At 45.5% G+C, this 15731-nt stretch overlaps 1 pseudogene; it reads right to left on the reverse strand.

Moving 5' to 3' along the window:
* The window catches only part of LOC102996072 (Golgi reassembly-stacking protein 2-like), a 42296-nt pseudogene extending 34111 nt beyond the window's left edge, over positions 1-8185 (reverse strand).
* Between the last annotated feature and the right edge of the window lie 7546 nt (positions 8186-15731).

Consider the following 15731-nt stretch of genomic DNA (forward strand, 5'->3'; position numbering starts at 1 on the left):
ATCCCGCATGCTGCGGAGCGGCTGGGCCCGTGAGCCATGGCCGCTGAGCCTGTGCGTCCGGAGCCTGTGCTCCGCAAAAGGGAGAGGCCACAACAGTGAGAGGCCCGCGTACCGCAAAAAAAAAAAAAAAAAGAAATATCTGAAAAAGAAATAAAGAAAACAATCCTATTCACAATAGCATCAACAACAATAAAACACTGAGGAATAAATTTAACAAAGGAGGTGAAAGATCTGTAAAATGAAAACTATAAGACTTTGATGAAAGAATTGAAAAAGACACAAATACCTGGAAAGATATCCTATGTTCATGGATCAGAAGAATTAATATTGTTAAAATGTCCATACTACCCAAAGCCACTTATAGATTCAGTGCAATCTTTATCAAAATTCCAATGGCATTTTTCACAGAAATAGAAAAAAAAAAATCCTGAAACTCATAAGAAACCACAAAGGACTCTGAACAGCAAAAGCAATCTTGAGAAAGAAAAACAAAGCTGGAGCCATCACACTTCCTGATTTTACAGGAAGATATTACAAAGCTATAGTATCAAAACGGTATGGCACTGACATTAAAAATAGACTCATAGACCAATAGAACAGAATTGAGACCCCAGAATTAAACCCTTGCCTACAAGGTCAACTAATATTTGGCAAGGGAGTCAACAAAACTCAATGGGGAAAGGACAGTTTCTTCAATGAATGGTGCTGGGAAAACTGAATAATCACATGCAGAAAAATGAAATTGGACCCCTATCTTATACAACTCGCAGAAATTAACTCAAAATGAATTAAAGGCTTAAATATAACACCTGAAACCATAAAACTCCTAGAAGAAAACATTGGGAAAACTCCTTGACCTTCGTGTTAGAAACAATTTTTTGGATACGACATCAAAAGCACAAGCAACAAAGGCAAAAATAAATAAGTGGAACTATGTCAAACTAAAAAGCTTCTGCACAGCAAAAGAAACAATCAACTAAATGGAAAAACAACCTACAGAATGGAAGAAAATATTTGCAAATCATCTATCTGATAAGGAGTTCATATCCAAAATATATAAGGAACTCATACAACTCATAGCAAACAAACAACCTGGTTTAAAAATGGGCAAAGGAACTGAATAGACATTTTCCCAAAGAACACATACAGATAGTCAACAGGTACATACATGAAAATATGCTCAACATGGCTAATCACCAGGGAAATGCAAGTCAAAATCACAATAAGATATCACCTCACTCCTGTTAGGATGGCTATTATCAAAAAGAGACCACATGTGTTGGTGAGGATGTGGAGTAAAGGGAAACTCAGTGCACTGTTGGTGGGAATGTAAATTGATACAGCCATTATGGACATGAAGGAGTATGAAGGTTCCTCAAAAAATTAAAAATAGAACTACCATATGATCCAGCAATCCCACTTCTGGGCATATATCCAAAGGAAATGAAATCAGAATTTCAAAGAGATATCAGCACTCCCATGTTCATTACAGCATTAGTCACAATAACAAGATGTGGAAACAACCTGAGGGTCCATCCACAAACAAATAGATAAAGAAGATGTGGTACATATATATATGGAATATTATTTAAGAAAGAAGGAAATCCCACCACTTGCAACAACATAGATGGACCTCGACAGATTATGCTAGGTAGAATGAGTCAGACAGAGAAAGACAAATCCTGTATGATATCACTTTATGTGGAATCTTAAAAAAACTGAACTCATAGGAAGAGAGAGTAGAATGGTAGTGCCGGGGTGGGAGGGTGGGGGAAATGGGGAAATGTCAGTGAAAGGGTACAAACCTCCAGTTATAAGATGAGTAAGTTCTGGGGATCTAATGTACAGCATGGTGACTATAGTTAACAATACTGTATTGTATACTTAAAAGTTTCTGAGAGTGGATCTTCATGTTCTGACCACAGAAAAAGAAATGATAATTATGTTAAGTAATGGAGATGTTAATTAACTCTATGGTGGTAATCACGCATCACATTTTACACCTTAAACTTACGCAATGTGGTAGGCCAATTATATCTCAATAAAGCTGGGGGAAAAAAGTCTGCTCTATCCCTGCTGCCTTGTAATGCTACCTTTGTCATAAGCCAAATTCCCAATGTACATAAGTCCGTTTCTACACTCTCTATTCTGTTTCACTGGTAGATTTCTCTATCCTATACCTATATCACACTGTTTAAGCTATATGCTATAGTTTTGTATAAATTTTTGAAATCTGGAAGGGCAAATCTCTCATCATCATCATTAAAATTATGATGATTATTTAAGATTTTTTGAATACTTCTGGCATTCCCTCTTTTATTTGAATATTTAGACCTATTTTGTCAAGTTCCATAAAAAAAATTCTTGAGAATTCTTATTGGAATCAAACAGACTTTAATTTGGACAAAAATTGACATCTTTTATGATGTCAAGTCTTTCTATCCATGGTATTTTGTCTCCAACTACTTAGGTCTTATTTTATATTTTCAATAAATTGTTTTGATTTTTTTTCCATGATGCTCTTGCACTCTTTTATTACATCTGTTTCTAAGAGTTCATAGTTTTTTGTTACTGTTGTTATTATAAATAGTATTTTTCATTAAATTTTCTAATTTTTTTACTAATGATTTTGTACATTGATCATTTCCAGTAACCTTTCTAAACTCTCATTATTTTGAATATTTTGCCTATAGATTCTCATAGATGGTCCATGTTGGCCATCATACAATCTCAAATCATGGCAGTTTTCTTTTTTCCTGTCCAACCTTTTTCTTCTTTTTTCTACAACCATGTCACTTGCAACCCAAATCCAGGTACTAACAAGAGAGTGGACTCGACTGTCTCTGTAGCAACACTGGGATAGAGCATGTGTAGGAAGAAGCAAAGCTAACACTGATTCATTAGATTGATGGTGGCTGACCACCAGGCATGTCCGGCGCCCAAGTTCTCTACCACGTATGCTTGAATTGTACAATTATACGATTTTTTTAAACTTCCTTTGCCCATCTCATGACTCCACTCAGATTCCCTATTCATTCTCTTCCACTGTGTGATCATACAGGGTTGCTCACAGGAACTTTACTGGCCCAGTATTTCCATTTCTTTCCATTATCATACCGTAATAGAAAGATTATTTTGGTGTCGTAGGCAACCAAGTTTAGAGTCTGCATTCTTATCCTGATGATAAACCTAGTGCTGACTGGTACAGTTTACAAGAGTATATAAACCATGCTAAGCTTCAGTGGGTTGAAATACACAAGGACAAAATGAGGGCCTCCCATTTTCTCTTTCCAAGATATGGCTTTCGGAGGTTTTTTTTGTACTTTGGGTTTTGGGGGGGAAATGGAGGAGATGTTGTTGGCTTTTGTTATTTTGCTTGTTGGTTGGGTGGTTGGTTGCTTGGTTGGTGGCAACCCATTTTCCTCAGTTTAAGTCTACTTATTTTTAAATCTGAACATGAACACAAATATATTGTATTATCAGTATTACTCCCACTCTTTTTCATAATGGTTATTCTTCCATTGTGGCTTCTATTTTTCTTTTTATCTCTTTAATCATGTAAACATCCCTATATTTATGGTCTCTTTCAGACTGCTTTTCTATGATCTCAAGGCGGGAATTGCTGACACTCCTGCTTGCTGCATCTGCAAATTCTTGTTCATGGTGGATCTTTCCATAAGGTATTTTGTAAATTTTTGCTGAAAGATCATCTTTAACTCAGCTTGAGTTTTCAATGGAAAACTCCTATGACCAGAGTGACTTTTCATCTGTGTCTGCATGTGTCCTAAGAGTAACATAACCAGGACCACTCTTTACATGCATTTTTTAATCTAGGATGTCCCCAATTCATAGACAGTGTACATCGTCTCCAGAACCTCTCAAAGCGGAAGCTTGGGATTTCACTTTTTCACAAAAGGCTTTAAATTTTTTCACCCAGAATCCAGGCTGGAGCAAACTTTCTTGGCATCTTCCTTAATCAACGACTGGATTTTTTTTCCTAGTCCTCCTTTCTTGGAGAGTTCAGCCCTGCAAGCCCCCCACCTTTTTCTTCCTTGTTTAGGCCTCTGGCTGGCACTGGCCCAAGGCCTTCACTCTCATCTCTGCATGGGCCCTACCCCAGTCTAATAAGAGCACAGACAGATACACTCACACCCCTTGCTAGCTAGAGTGCCACTCACCACTTCCGGCTGTGTTTCTCCATTACCTCTTCAGTTCCAGCAACTGGACTAATTTGGTTTTCATTTTATGCCCCATTTCTATGTGCTTGTAATAGGAAAGGTTCCACATTAGTCCACTCCTCCCAGGTCTCCTTTTCCTTTACAAAGGCCCTCGAAAGCAACCAGGACTTTAAAAAAACAGGACTTCTGGCTCTTATAGGAGTCTGTGTGTTCAAGGTCAATCTTACCTGCAGAAAGTAACTCCAGCATTTGGCCAGAATCTTTTTGAGAAGAAGTGACTGGGCTTGTCTGATTACTGACTGGACAATTTCTGCTTAACAATCACCTTTCTGTTCTTGAGCTAGAATGAAATCAGAATGCTTATTTCCTGCCAATTTCAGAAGGTGAGATCATCCTGACAGAGTCCTTGGGGAGACATGAAGTCAGGAATCTTTTAAAAAGAAATACATGTGGCAGTGAGACTTGATGAAGGATCGTCTCCTTGAGAAACAGACCCAGTGGGGTCTCTTTGTTGTTATTGTTGTTGTTGCTTGGGGAAGGAGGCTTCCCGGGTTTTTGTTTTTATTTTCTAAAGAAAAATAGCGGGACTTTCCTCGTGGCACAGTGGTTAAGAATCCGCCTGCCAATGCAGGGGACACGGGTTGGAGCCCTGGTCCGGGAAGATCCCACATGCCGGGGAGCGCCTAAACCCGTGTGCCGCAATTACCGAGCCTGCACTCTATAGAGCCCGCGCGCCCACGTGCCTAGGGCCCGTGCGCCTAGAGCCCGTGCTCCACAACAAGAGAAGCCACCGCAATGACAAGCCCATGCACTGCAACGAAGAGTAGCCCCCGCTCGCCGCAACTAGAGAAAGCCCCGCGTGCAGCAACGAAGACCCAACGCAGCCAAAAATAAGTAAAATAAAATAAATTTATATTTAAAAATACCCAACGCAGCCAAAAATAAAGTTAATAAATTAATTTTTTTTAAAAAAGAAAAATAACAATAAATCAGGGAACCTGGCCATTTATGGAGGGAACACATACCTTCATGGGTCAGCAGGCTGAAGGGTCACAGCTGAGCACTGACAGTGTTCAGAATTGTCTCTTTCAAACAGGATTGGTGTGGGCAGTCGAGGGGAAAGGTCGGCAAGTATCTCATGGAAAACGGAGCCCAGATTTTCAAGCCCATGACAGAGACAAACGCTTTACAAACATTCCAAGTGATGGCTTTCTTCTACGTAGACATACGTGTTAAAAGCCCACTGAGCACCACGCCTATGCAGCCAGGCTTGAGAATAATCAACTCAATGCTAAGCAGGTAGAAATCTCCCTAATAGAATATCTGGCCTTTAGACTTACTGACGTCTTCTTTCTGTGGTATTTCCTCTACTCCTGTTCTTCAAAGCTTAGTGCCCTTCTTAGAGTCAGAACTGGCTCCAAGGAAAAGTTTGAGTAATGCGTCAGCCACACCTTAGTGTGAATTTAACCCAATGTCTTATCCATCCAGGGATGCTGTGTCTTGAAAATTGTAATCTCAGTGAGATACAGATTTGCCTGCAATGATATGGAGCAGAGTGAGGCTTCCAACAAGATGCTCCAACTCCAAATCCCAGGCTCTTTCCAAACCTCACCACTGTGCCTTAGGAAGAGGCTGGAGCCTCTTCTCTGGGCTTTGAGGCTTTCTCTGCCTAAGGCACAGCAGCTCTGGGCAGGCACTGGTAATGAACATGCCCAGGTTCTATCTTTACCACCTCAGCCTCTGAATAGATGTCTCCACCAGTCAGATCTGCCTGCTGGGGTCATAAAAATAATCATAATAATGAGAAATCTCACTCTTTTTCTCCACCTCATGGTGAAGTATCTTTGGGGAGCAATTAGTTAATTCCCTGTTATCCCTTAGGGAGCTTTCATCGTCCCAGAAAAGTAACCAAAGGAATTTTCCTGGAACAATTTCATTCACATCAATCCAAAGCCCAATGCACAAAACTCTTTCGAGGGTGTTAATCTCATTAAGATCTTCTTATATAAAGTTGCTTGAACACCAACCACAATTTTTGTGAAGGGTGAGTCTATAGGCCCATATCTGTACCATGTGGCCCCCTTGTCCTGGCCAGAGCTACCTGAAACACCAGTGGAGACCTGACCCAGGAGAAATCAACCCATTAGTTGGGCTGAGCCAATCAGATTCTCCCTTTCTAAAGGGGGTAAGAGAGAGGTAGGCACTGGATCTGTAATTCCAGACCAGGCAGGATTTGTGCCATGGTGAGCTGAGTCAAATGCAAGATGTGGACGGATGCCCACAGAGCTGAGAAGGGGGTGGTGCACCCTCATCCTGAGATGAGCCAGAGCCAGCAAGCAAACCTGATGAGGACTCATGTGCTTCACGCTGCACCCAGACACCATGCTGGATCAGAGGAAGGAGGGGGTTGAAATCCTGAAAGACAAGTAATTACCCCACAAAGGCAAGAGACCCCACAATTACAGTGCATTTAGTGTTGAATGCTGCAGCAGAAGCCATTGTGAGGGGAGAGAGAATGGACCAGTGCACAAAGCGTGGCCCACGTGGTGAGAGAGATTAGGGACCACAGAATGTAGAAAAGGCCTCCTGGCTGCTACCCCTCCTTACATTGTTCTCCAGATGTTTCTGGTTTCCCTCCTTACAGCAGCTTTTTCTAAACTTCTCTCCCCACCCCCTGCCCCTTCATTTTCAGGTAGAGATCAACCTCCTCTGTCAGGAAAAAGATCAAAGCCTCCAAGGGGAGGTGTGTCAATGCCCCCTCACTCCTCCACAAACTCCCCGTTTCATCACCCACCCATCCCTTCTTCCTTATCCCTTACAAAGGAAACATGTCTCCTCCTTTATGAAGCTGAGTCTTCCGTGTCCTGCTGATCCTGAGGCCTCGGACCACTGCGACCCCTCCATCCATCATTCATTCACTCTTTTGCATCTTCAGTCTCTCCTTGTCTGACAGCACCTGCCTATCTGCCTATAAATGTGCTCCAGGTTCTCCAACCCTAAAATCACCTTCCTCAACCCCAGCCTTTCCTCCAGCTACTGCCCTGCTTCCCTCACTCTCTTCAAAGCCAAGCTTCTCGAAGGAGTCCCCTACATACAAACAAGTTCGGTTCCGAGAGCCCTTTCGTTAAGTCCAATGAAGTTAGCCTAGGTACCCAACGAACACCGTAATAGGTTTATAATACTTTTCACACAAATAGTATATAAAAAAACAAACACAAAAAATAAAGAAAACATTTTTAATCTTACAGCACAGTACCCTGAAAAGTACAGTAGTACAGTACAACAGCTGGCATCCAGGGGCTGGCATCGAGTGAACAGGCAAGAAGAGTTACCGACTGATGGAGGGAGAGGGGGTGGGAGATGGTAGAGCTGAAGGATCGTCAGCAATAGGAGATGGAGGGCAAGCTGCAGTTTCACTCACGCCTGACGTTCATGGCACAGGTTCCGGTTCCTTGCTGGATTCAATTCTATCTACTCCCTTGAATAAACGATCCAGTGATGTCTGGGTAGTAGCTCTTTTCTTCTTGTCATAGATGACACGGTAGCACTGAATCGCATTCTGAACGGCTGCTGCAACCTTCATGTACCGTTCTACATTCGGGTCCTGGGCCTCAAAACTAACAGTGCCTCCTCACATAAAGAAAAACCCCTCTCCATTTCCTGCGTTGTAAATCTCTTTGGGTCTTCAGTTACTTCTTCTTCCCCCACTTTTGTTTCCATCATTATCGCTTGGCGCTTCTTAGCAGTACCAGCTACATCACTGCTGCTTTTACGCTTGCTTCCGAACAGCCTGGGCTTGAAATAAAGACACTGTACTACTGTACTCTATACTGTAGAGTAAAGTACACAAAAGCACAACCACTTGTAGAGGATACACGCACGTGACAATGTACGCCAGACTTGTGAACTAACTTACGTGACTGGACGTGCGAAGGCACGTTGGCCTCTTTGAACGTTCGCAACTTGAAGGCTCGTAGGTAGGGAACTTGCTGTGGTCTATACTTCATCCAGTTTCATTCCATCCTCAACTCACCCTCCCCAGCATCTTTGGGAAATGGCTCTGGGGAAACAAGGAGAGCTCTCAACTGTGAAATGTTACGTCGTGGTCCCAGTCTTCCTCATAGAACATCTGGCACTGTCGCCCAACCCCTCTCTATCGGTCGTGGTCCAAATGGAATGCAAATGGCACACACAAGCTTAGGGGCTTTTGCCAAACCACCCTACACCTCTGTAAATTCACAAGGAACGATGCAGAATGCTGGGGCCAGTAACGGAAGAGCTACCAGAACCAGTGGGAGCTGTGGGACCGCGGGCCTGCGATGGAGGCTAAGGGCGAGGGGAACACACACCGCTCACCTGCCTCCTCCCCTCACCCCCCCGCCAGTGCTCCCCATTGGTTGAACCCAACCAGAGTCCAGAAGGCAACAGAGCTGTTGCTGCAGGGTGACCGTCTCCTCCCAGGAGACGAATGGGAGTGGGGGCCTGGGGGGACGGAAGGGCCCAGCTCTGCCCCACCTCCTCCTGTCTTCTCGCCCGGTTTCTGTCACCCAACCCTGCTGGTTGTTCTAACATTTTGACCACGCTTGTCAGTGTCGTCACTGGTCTCCCTTCTTCTCTTCTTAAATGTCTCGTCCTAGACCCTATGCCCGATTACTTTTTCTCTTCCCAAACTCTGTCTCTCCCTCCTTTAGCAACTTTGTTTCCCCCAAGGTGTCCACGACAACTCCCAAGATGGTGGTGATCTGAGTCTTCAACTCTGACCTCTCACTGACCTCTTGCTGACTTTCATTGAACTCTGACCCCCCACTAGTCATCACCACACAATTTCCCCCAGGAAGAATCTGTTCCTCAAACACAACACATTCAAAGCAAAACTCATTCTCTTCTCCCTCAGGCTCCTGGCCATGCTCCCCTCTTCATTAACCACAGGTACCCCTGACTCTGTTTCCTGTTCAGTCTTGCTCCTCAAAGGGTGGTCCAAATCCTGCCGTGTGGCCATATGGACATCCCTGGGAGCACATGACAAACACCGAATGTCAGGCCCCACCCAGACCCACTGAATCAGAATCTGTGTTTTAACAAGATCCCCAGGTGGCCCACATACACAGTAAAATTTGGAAGTGCTGGTTTACAGCATATATCACAACCATTCTTCTTTCCAGTGAACATTGTATTAACATGTATCAGACTTAGAGGCTTGATATTAAAACAGAAGGAAGGACACTCTGCAGCAAACAGCAACCCTGTAGACCTCCCCCTACCTCCCATTCGCTGCTTTGGATTTTTTCTTAGAGGAAGTTGCCTTAAGGAGGATTGTATGCATATATATTTCTTATTGTTTTAAGAAATCTTTACTGGTCCCCTCAGTCTTTCTTGCCTGTATCCTTGGAGGGCTCTGAAAAGCCCTCATATCATCCTTTATGTGAAAAAAAAAAAGGGATGAGGAGAGAATATGGGTATTCAAAATGAGAATCCCACCAGTCTGGAAAAGTCCCAGCTGATGTTTCCCATGGACTCCATGTAGAATCCATGACACGCAGGTCAATCCCATCAGGATTTTTCTCTCTCTGAGCCTGTTTCTTCATCTGTAAAATGGGGAGATAACAGTAACTCCTTTATAATGTTTCTTTAAGGATTAAAAGTGGCAAGATATGTGAAATATGCCCTCCACATGGAGGGTTCAGTATTCATTGAATGAAGAAATGACATCATTTAACGTATGGGAGTCTTAGTTTACTCAAATGGAAAATGAAGACTGTAATACCAAGTTCATCAAATGTGGGTTCCCCAGCCCTCTCTATCATACCTCCGCCAGCCCCCACACACCTGCACAAACATGCATCTCTACATGCATGTACACACCCACATCCACGTGCATGCACCTGTGCAGGCACATGCTCTCACGCACATACACACATGCACATGTGTACGTGCACACACTCGCATACACACGAGTACACACATAACCACCAGCAGGAACTCTGGCCACTTTCCCCGATGTCTCCTCTGTGGTCGCCTGCTCTCCAGATTCCCTCACGGGCACGGGGACCACTACAGAGCCTCCGCCTGCCTACCCACTGCTATCCCGGCCCCTCCAGCCCTCCCTCCTCGCCAGGTACAGTGATCATTATAAAATCCAAGGCTGATTGCTTCACTCCTCCTCGAAACCCTCATACTATAGGCAGGCCAAACTCACCACGCATCCCTCAACACACTGTGAAGTTCTGTGCCGCTGGCCCGTCTCACACATTACGCCTCCTCTACCTAAAATCGTCTTCCCTGAGTAACTGGTTCCTGTTTGTCAAAACTCAGCTCAAGCATGGTCTCCTCTCACTTTCCCCGATGCCTCCCGCCAGAGACAGGCCCTCCTCAAGGTTCTCAGCACCCAGGCGGATGCAAACCTCTGATGTCCCCTTTTCTTCCCCTTAGGCTGCAAGGGCTCCTCCAGGGCAAGGGCCTGCCGTATCTGGCCTTGCATTTTCACTATCCACCACCCCAAAGCGTGGAGCACAGCGGGTGCCCAGTAGACGCTGGTTATAAGTGCTGGTTGAAGAAGAAGGTGAGGGATACTGTCCCCCAGTATTCCTGGAGCCCAGCCCCCAGACTCATCTGCAGTCACAGGATCTCCAGTGCTCACAGGAGACACGAGGCTCCACCAGAAAGACCACACCGCCTCCTGTTTTGAGGGGCAAATCAAGGCACCAGGACATGTTCGGTCTTGTCCTTTGAGTTAGAGCTGCAGAGCTGAGGAGAGAATCCACAGCATGAGCCTTGCTGGAGGCCAAACCCTCTGTCGGCTCCACCCCCGCCCAGGATCCTGGTCAGCGACTGAGCTGCGCCGTCGAAGGGAGACTGTTGAACAATGACCAGGCTCCTCCCTGCGGTTCCCAAGCACAGTTTCCTTGGGTTTCCTTCAAAGCAGAAAAACAACTGCTCTTTCCAAAAGACGGGAATGCTGGGGAGGAGAGGGTTTCTTGCCCAGAAGTAAAGATCCAGATACCCTTTCCCTAGCTGGAGAGATTTCTCAAGACTGGGCATCACCACGCAGGCAGCATACCCCGCCGCCCAAGGGGAGCAGGTCTGACGAGATGCCCTGAGTGCGATGGACAAGGTCATACGGGTGAAATGAGCAGAGCGGTGATGGAGTGACAGCAGGTTCCGCCCACACCACCACTGCAGTCCTCTCCATCCCCTTCCAGCCTCCATCCGTGCAAATGCCATAGACACCAACATAAAATTTACATTTATTGAGGGAAGTCTTGCCATGCATGGACAGGCAATGTTCAAGGAGCTTGGGAGGCTCCAAATATAAGATCTGACCAGGCTTCTGACCTCAAGTATCAATGAGCTCTACCCTGGGCTGGGTACCACGGTGGGTGTGAAAGAACTGGACAACAGTTCTTACCCTGGAGAAGAGGGTTACATCTCATTGGAGCCAGGGCATTAAAGCCTACATGCAGGAAATAAAGAACCCCATGAGGCAGGATGTAACCAGAAGCTCAACTGGGTGGCACAGACATTAGCTGCTCTAAAACTTAAGTGAAGAAAGAGAAAGAGCTGTGTGGACAGAAATCCTGGAGAAGGTTCATGAAGGGGCACCTGGATGGATGGATAGGTGAGGTAGGGAGGGCATTTCAGATGGGGAACAGCACATGCAAAGGCACAGAATATGATTCTTCGTCCTGGTGTCTCTGTAGCAAAGACATGGATTTCTGCTCGTTATGTTGGTTATGCCTTATTTTGACTGATGGTTCACTTTGAAATCAGCCCTGATTTCAGTCTGGATGGGTTAAGTCATCCTCCTTGCCCAGCCGTGTAAACAAACCACAGAGCAAAGCCAAACCACAGAGAGCTAGCCAGACAAGGAGAGGAGAAGCAGCCTTGAGAACCAGCGCTCTCTCCTTCTTAAAAGACCAGGGAGGAAGCCTGGTCCTTCCACCACCCTGTCTGCAATCTCATCATCTGTGCTTAAAAACACTGAAATCAACCCGAGTGGAAAAGATAGCTGCAAAGGCGTGGAGAGCTGCTCAGAGATTTGTCAGCTTATTTATCCACCTCCTAGCCTTTGATTGATTCAACTGATGATCGAAGTTCCCTGCAAGATAACATATGCTGGGAGGAAAGAGAACTCTGTAGTGGGCAGCTTCCAAAATGTCTCCCAATGACCCCCTGCCTCCCACCGCTCCTGTAGCCCGCTCCCCTTGAATGTGGGCTGGACCTAGTGACAGACTCCTAATTAGGAGAATAGAATCAAAAGGGACGGGCTGTCACTTCCAAATTAGATCTGAGACTGTGACTTCCGTCTAGCTCACTCTTTCTGTCTCTCTGGCTTGTCTAGCTTGCTCACCCTGATGAATCAGCTACCATGTTGTGAGCTGCACCCCCCAGAGAGGCCCATATGGCCAGGAACTGAGGGTGGCCTCTGGGCAACAGCCATCAACCAGCTGAATCCTGCTAACAACACTGACTTGGGAGAGGATCCTGCCATGTGGCGGGGGGGGGGGGGGTGCGCGGGGAGCGTTCTGTCTCTCTGGCTTGTCTAGCTTGCTCACCCTGATGAATCAGCTACCATGTTGTGAGCTGCACCCCCCAGAGAGGCCCATATGGCCAGGAACTGAGGGTGGCCTCTGGGCAACAGCCATCAACCAGCTGAATCCTGCTAACAACACTGACTTGGGAGGGGGTCCTGCCATGTGGCGGGCGGGGGGGGGGGGGGGGTGCGCGGGGAGCCTAGATTTGACTGTGGCCCCGGCTGAAACCCTGATGGCCACTTAGGAACCAGAGGGCCCAGCCAAGCCATTCCTAAGCCACAGAAACTGGGAGATAATAAATATTGTTTTGAGTCCTTAAGTTTGGGGTTATTTGTTACCCAGCAATAGATAACAAATACACTCTCCAGTCAGGCTTCCAGGAGTAAAAACAAGATCATATCTGTACCTGAGCTGACACCCATGCCTGATACAGCCAGAAATATCCTCCGAATATAAATGTGCCCCCATTGTCACTCTTAATTACCATTTCTCCCAAATGGTTTTCAGATCATTCAACTTGAGAATTACTTTAATGTGTGTGTGTAGAAATGCTGGGCAAAGCAGAAGTCCTTAACATTATGCCGGACTCTCTCATATGTCAACAGACACCACAAGTCCCCTTGGAGAAAATCTTTCTTCTCACAGGAGTCAGTGGACCTCCCGTTTGCAAAGTAGTCCCCGCAGCTTTAGGCTGGGGTCACAGTCAACATATTTAACCGCAGGTCTGGGCATAGGAGCCGACCAGGACAGAAGCTGGCTGATCCATCATGCCCCAGGTCAGCCCCAGTCCCGTGGAAAGGGTGTGCCAGAACTCTGGGAGGCTTGACCAGGCGTTCGCCTCTCTGACAGCCCATGATAGGTGGCATTCTGGAAAAAGGCAGCACTGTGGGTCAAAGGAGAACCTAGACACTTGTCCCAAACCTGGCAGCATGGACTGGATCGTCTTCTCTGAAGATCCTACCAGGAAAAGACACCAAGAACTCCAAGAAGGAACTCACCAGCAAGAAAAGAGGAAGGAGTTGCTTGTTCGTTGGAGGGGAGGTAACCTGGGTTGGCCCCAAGGAGCCAAGCTTTACCAAGGAGGTTGGTTCCCATGGGCCTGTGGCTGAGGCTGGAACCTCTCCAGACCCTCCTGTCCTGGCGCAGCGTGAAGCTCTGCGGGCCAGTGGCTGAGCTAGCATATGTGATTTCAAAGGGCTGAGAGCCCCATGTGGGACTTCATGAGTTCAGTTCTGAGCATAAAATGTTGGAGGTGAGGTACCCAAATGAAAATGTCTAGCGCCTAAATAAACGGGTCTTTTCAAAGGAGCTCAAAACTGAAGATAAGGATTTTTTTTATTGTGGTAAGATATACATAACATAAAATTTACCATTTTAACCATTTTTAAGTGGACGGTCAGTAACATTAAGTATACATTCACCACATTATTGTCTAACCACCCCCATCATCCATCTCCAGGATTCTTTTCATCTTGCAAAACTGAACTGCTGTACCTATTAAGCAATAACTACCCCCCCTTCCCTGCCCCCCAGCCCCTGGTAACCTCAATTCTCCTTTCTGTCTGTATGAATTTGCCTATTCTGAGATCCTCATGTAAATGGAATCATAACAATATTTGTCCTTTCGTGTCTGGCTTATTTCACTTAGCATAATGTCTTCAAGGTTTATTCTTGTTGTAGCATGATCAGAACTTCATTCCTTTTTTTTTTTTTTGCCCAGCCGCTCCGTGGCATGTGGGATCTTCCTGGACTGGGGCACGAACCTGTGTCCCCTGCATCGGCAGGCGGACTCTCAACCACTGCGCCACCAGGGAAGCCCCTTCATTCCTTTTTAAGATATACTACCATGCCATTGTACGTATATACCACATTATCTTATCCATTCATCTGTCATCTGTCAATGGACATTTGGGTTACTTCCACCTTTTTGGCTATTGTGAATAACGGTCCTATGGACATGGGTGTACAAATATCTATTTGAGTGCCTGTTTTCAATTCCTTTGGGTGTATACCTAGATGGAATTGCTGGATCATATGGTAATACTATATTTAATTTTTTTAGGAACTGCCATACTGTTTTCCACAAGAGAGGCGCCATTTTGCATTCCTACCAGCAATGCACAAGGTTTCCAATTTCTTCACATCCTCACCAACACTTGCTTTCCATTGTTTGTTTGTTTTTCATGGTAACCATTCTAATGTGTGTGAGGTAGTATCTCGCTGTGGTTTAGATTTGCATTTCCCTGATCATTAGCGATGTTTAGCATTGTTCCATGTGCTTATTGGCCATTTGTATAGAAGATATAGTTTTCTGAATTGTCAGCAGATATGCGCTAAAGTCATGGGTGGCACCCGCTGCTCCTTTCCCATCCAGTAACCATCTTCTCCTTCACTCTTAATACTCCCAGCTTTGTTCACATCTGCATTGTGTACAGCTAGATCACTCACTTCCCATGACACTCTCCTAGCTACAAGAGGCCGTGGGATCCGGTTCTGAAATTGGAGTGCTATGAGGACTCCCGAGATAGCTTTCATGAAATGTGACAGATTTAGCATCCTCCTTTTGCCTTTTGCCCTATTCCCTCCTCCTTCCTCCTGCCTGGAATGTAGATGTGCTGCCAGAAGATGTGGCAGCCATCTTGCACCATGGGGAAAAGAGCCACACACTAAGGCCGGCGAAGCAGATCTACAAAAGGAGCACGGACAGCCCTGGACTGACAGCCTGCCCCCAAACTCCCTGTTACATGAGAAAGATAAGCCTCTTGCTTATATCGGCCACCATTTGTTGGGTTTCTGTTACGTGCAGCCAAGCACAATCTTAGCTGACTTATCATAGGAGTAGATCTGCTCAGGTGAGTGCATAGAGAAAATAATAAAAGAGAGTAGTGTCCTGGGAAATGCTGAGAGGTAACAGAAGGCAGCAGGGGAATCATTCGGAGCAGGGACTAACTAAGAGTGACTGAATGAATGTAGAAAACATGAGGTTATGGTATCAAATGAATGAAGGAAAGAGAGCATTCGA

This window comes from Physeter macrocephalus, chromosome 12 (genome assembly GCF_002837175.3).
Source record: "Physeter macrocephalus isolate SW-GA chromosome 12, ASM283717v5, whole genome shotgun sequence".
NCBI lineage: Eukaryota > Metazoa > Chordata > Mammalia > Artiodactyla > Physeteridae > Physeter > Physeter macrocephalus.